Below are 5,136 nucleotides of genomic sequence, written 5' to 3' on the forward strand. Positions count from 1 at the left end.
TCTGTTACTTTTAACGCCTTAAATCCTATATACTTAATTAACTGCATGGTCCCACAGGCATCTGTACTTCTGTCCTCCTTCTTTCCTCTACACCAAAATCTCTTCACCGAAAATAGCCGCCGCACGTGTTCGCCTCTTATGGCGACAGGGGCTCTAGGGTTCATGTGGGTAACGTGGGCTGTGAAAGACGGTCCTATGAAACACTATCCACAGAAGGTTCACGGTTATTTTTTAAAGGGTTTCCGCCGGATCACAGATGTACTGAGGGCTAAGGCTTCACTCACACCTTTCGATCTAGCATACAACATTGATGCATGCTAGATGTATGAGACTTGTTTACTGATGCAAGCTCCCAATGCATTTGACACAATTTTTTTGTTGTACGGCTTTCGGCTGTGTTTCGACTGCCCCCCTCCCCCTCATACAACAAAAATGTTGTGACTCCCATTGGAAATGCATTGCGAGCTTGCATCAGTAAATATAAGTCTCATGCATCAGCTATACATCAATCTGTTGTGAAGGTGTGAGTCAGGCCTAAGGAGTACATTATCCAATGGAAGGGCTTCAGATTGTCTTGTAGTACAACATTGTCTGTCTGGTGGAAACCTCTAATGTCCAAAATGGTAATTAACTTTTCAGGATTCAAATAAGAAAAGGCCAAAGTAGTTGTACTAGCTCAAAACGCATCGCGTTTCGAGGCACATTTCAAGCTCGTAGATCTGCCACCGCTTTTGTGTGGCGCTGTAGTCAGTAGTATGATGACCACAAAAAGCTACAGTAATGGAGATAGGAGGACAGCAACGATAGAGGGCTTCATCAGTTTGTTTTGCACTGCAATAATAACGCTTTGCCTGCATGTGTGTGTGCGTGCATGCACGTGTGTGCGTGCGTGCGTGTGTGCACGTGCGCGTGCATGTGTGTGTGTGCGTGCAGGCAGCTGGGAGTGTGGCAGCCAGGGCTATGCGTGACTAGGAGAAATACACCTGTCTCTGTGCTCAGGTACGGAGGGGGAGTCGGCAGGCAGAGGCCTGCCAGCGGAACAATGCTCCCTATTGTGCCTGTGCTCTGACTGCAGACTCACACACACACAGCAGAGGAGAGGAGGAAACCCTGAGCCCGGCATAGCGTCGCTGGCGGCAGGGCGGAAACCTCTTATCTCCACATGTCTGACTTTTTGTGTTTTTTGTCGTAAATTAACACCCTATACTTGATCGTACTATACAGCGTCACACAGCGAAGTTGTGTCGCTTTGCGCCGCGTTTTGAGCTTGCAGATTTACTACTTTTGAATTGGAATCCTGAAAAGTATAACAGTTTTGGACATATGTGGTTTCCACCCAACAGAGACGATATGTACAGCAACTGCACCTCTCTCTCTCACTCTCACACGCTCTCTCACACGCTCTCTCACACGTACACACACACACACACACACACACACACACACACACACACACACACACACACACACAACCTCAAATTATTTATAGTACACATATTGCGCTGACCGCAGACGCCCCGGGCTAAATCCCAACAACTCTGCCTTTTACACGCAAGCTGCCAATCAGCACGGCGTGTGATTGACAGCCTCTAGCGCCAATGAGCGAGCGGCTAAAGACTGCTAAAGAGCTGCCAGTGTGAGAAAAAGAGGGCCAGCTTCATGTTTGGTTTCGTTTAGTTTAAAAGTATGAGGTGAAAATGTGACACGCATGTCATTATTATTAGGTAACAGCCAGGCAGGTGTCAAGGCCTTTGCGTGTGCATAAGTGGTGCCGTTGTTTGTGATGTAACGATTCATTCAACTCACGATACGATTTGAGTCACGATACTATAGGTTCAAGTCCAATATTTTCTTTCTCTTTTAATTTTCTTCCCTTATCCTCTTTTCAATACAGTAGCAAATGACTGAAAACTCTATTTGTCAGGTGAAACCTGACTAATGAAAGCTCATGAAATAAACGTAGACGACCAGATCGCCAGTTCGCCACCTAGTCATACTGACGTGATTGGCTGCCTCTGGCCAATGGGAAAGCAAGCCTCTGGCCAATTACAGATGCAATCGGATCGATTATTTGTAACCTAATGGTGATTAGGGGTTGATAGCATTCGAAGCGGGTGGCTTCTATATATAGAACAGCACCATGCAGTATATCTCTTCGTGACCCACCTGGAAATGGCTCTCATTGTTAAGACCTTGTTGTTATTGTTGTTGCACGGCTATATATACACAGTACACACCTCGGAACAGATAACAGCACGGGCCTTATACTGTAAAAAGCCTCTCACAATAGACGACCCCGAGACTCTCAGCGTACTGTAAAAGCCATAACGTGACTATTGTTCGGCAATCTATAATCAGCCCCACACACCAGTCGAGGCTTTTTGCAAACTTGTCTTTTGTTCTCAGGGCAGATAAGGCAGCCCCGGAGATGGAGAGCCGAGATAGACAGCGAGAGACACAGAGAGAGAGAGCGAGAGACACAGAGAGGGAGCGAGAGACACAGAGAGGGAGACAGAGAGAGAGAGCGAGAGACACAGAGAGGGAGACAGAGAGAGAGAGAGAGCGAGAGACACAGAGAGGGAGACAGAGAGAGAGAGAGCGAGAGACACAGAGAGGGAGACAGAGAGAGAGAGAGACACAGAGAGGGAGACAGAGAGAGAGACAGAGAGAGAGCGAGGGGGGGAGCGGGGTGGCTTCCTTTCACTAAATCACAGGGTCTCTCTGAGGTCTAATCCACTACAAAGGCTCACTCTCATTTTGTCTTGATTTGTCGGCTCCATTATGATGAAGAAATGTGGTAGAAAGTAACTATGCACATTTACTCAAGTACTGTACACCTACAGTACAGTAAATATAAGGTATTTGCACTTTACGTGAGTATTTCCAATTTTCAATACTTTAACTTCTACTCCACTACATCTCAGAGGCAAATATTATACTCCACTACATTTATTTGAAAACGTAAGATACTAGTTACTTTGATTATGAACACTCCAGCCCTATATACATTTCGGCCATTTTCCTTCATCTTGCCGCATCGCGACAATGGGTCAATGCGACGCATTTTGAGTTTGTAGATCGGCCATTATGGTTTACTTTGTATACTATGATGTACATTATGATGCCAGTACTTTTACTCAACTACATTTTTTATTCCAGACTTGTACTTGTAAAGGAGTAGTTCTACATTGCAGTATTGACATTTTACTTACAGTATAAAACAATTGAGTACTTTTTCCACCACTGATGAAGAATGAACCGGGCAGCCACGGAGGGGGGGACGCGGCTCCACATCTGCCTCTTTCCACACACACACACACACACACACACACACAACCTCCAGCTGTTCCGCAGATGGGACTGCTTATCGAGGCCCATTTGATGTCAAACGTCGGGCCGTGATCATATCAAAGTCTCTTTGATTTGTGATTACCCCCCCCCCCCCACTCTCTCTCCCATTAACTGGAAACTTTTTGCTATAGTTCATTTTACATGAATAGGTGTCAACTCAGTCCTATCATTCACTGATCCATTCCTGTGAAATTCCTCCTTTGTACCCGCGTGCCTGTGTGTGTGTGTGTGTGTGTGTGTGTGTGTGTGTGCATGTGTGCGTGCGTAGGTGTGAGACTATCAGTATCTGAGCGTGTGTGTGTGTCTGTGTGTGCTCAGCGGGCTAACGCAATACAGTCTTCATAAAGGTAGTATTGTTAAGTTGCGTGCGAAGCTCATGCTTCTGGCCCTGGGTCCCCGCCCACCCCTGTAAACCACAGCCGTTTTTTTCCTCCTCTTTTTTTCTCCTCTCCACCTTCCCCTTTCTTTTTGTTACAGGTAAACATTTGATGTCCGCACGCAATCCCAAGAGAGTCTCCTCCCCCCCCTGTTCTCGCCTCGGCTCCCTGGCTTCCACTCAGCGTTACTCACACTCTCTCTCTCTCTCTCTCTCTCTCTCACACACACACACACACACACACACACGCTCACATGCACACATGCACACGCACACACACGCAGACACGAACCCTCCCTTTCCATTCTTCTGACATTCCACCCCTCCCTGACTCAGCACCTGTTTCCTATGGAGGTTATGCAGTCTTCTTAACACTCCGTCCGTCCGTCCGTCTGTCTGTGTGTCTGTCTGTCTGTCTCTCTGTCTGTCTGTCTCTCTGTCTCTCTGTCGCTGAGTGATTGATTGACTGACTGCCTGTAAACTCTTAACGTTATTCCAATGTTACCCAATGATTACGAGCCGGCCGCTTTTCAAGCACTCACTGCCACGCATTTAAACCAACCGATCTGTGTTTGATTATTTTTTTACTGAGGTGACTCAACAGTGGATTTGTCGTTAAGCGGTGCGGTGACGTCATGATCGTCAATACGACGTTTTATTACAATTAGGGTTCGGGTAGCCTCGGTACCAAAAATGAAAGCCTGGAGGAACGCATTGGCCGCTCTGGTCTAAAAGTGGGAGTCAATTAACCCTTCAGGGTGGGCGTCGCTCCAAATGATGTGACGTAGCGCTGCACTAGGGGGGAAAGGAGGGGCCGGGGGTGACTGACAGATCGGTGAGATCCAATCATGGCGTGCGCAAATCTCTGCCGCGACCCGCCCCTCAGAAACCTAACAATTAGCTCAGGCTAGGGTTCGGGAACAATTGAACAGGCCTCGGAACATGTCGTGGTTCTGTCCCAATTCCCTCTTTGAGTTTTCACATCCCACCCATGCACTCAAACCCATCAATCCCATGGATGATTCAGAGACGGCTCCCCCACCCAGAGTCTTGCCTTCCCTGGTTCCCTGCTGTCCTTCCAACAGTCCAACTACTCCGTCCATCCGCCATGACCCTGACACTTCCATTCATGGCTTAGACCTTGACCTATATCCCCTCATCCCTTCATCCTTTTTTTCATCAAAGTTTGTTTTTTCAAAATGTTCAAGTCACATATGAGTCAAAAATAGCATACAAAAATAGTAGCCACAACCCCGGTATCTTGTATCATTAACAAAGATACATTGAAATAAAAGGCACATACAAGCCCAGGCAGTGGTGTAACAGTCTGGGCACCCGACTGGTAATCCAGTCGCAGTGTGCCGCGGGTTTGACTACCGAGCCCGACACGGCCTTTACTGCATGTCATC

Source organism: Protomyctophum bolini (genome assembly GCF_963924005.1).
Source record: "Protomyctophum bolini genome assembly, chromosome: 11".
NCBI classification, from domain to species: Eukaryota; Metazoa; Chordata; class Actinopteri; order Myctophiformes; family Myctophidae; genus Protomyctophum; species Protomyctophum bolini.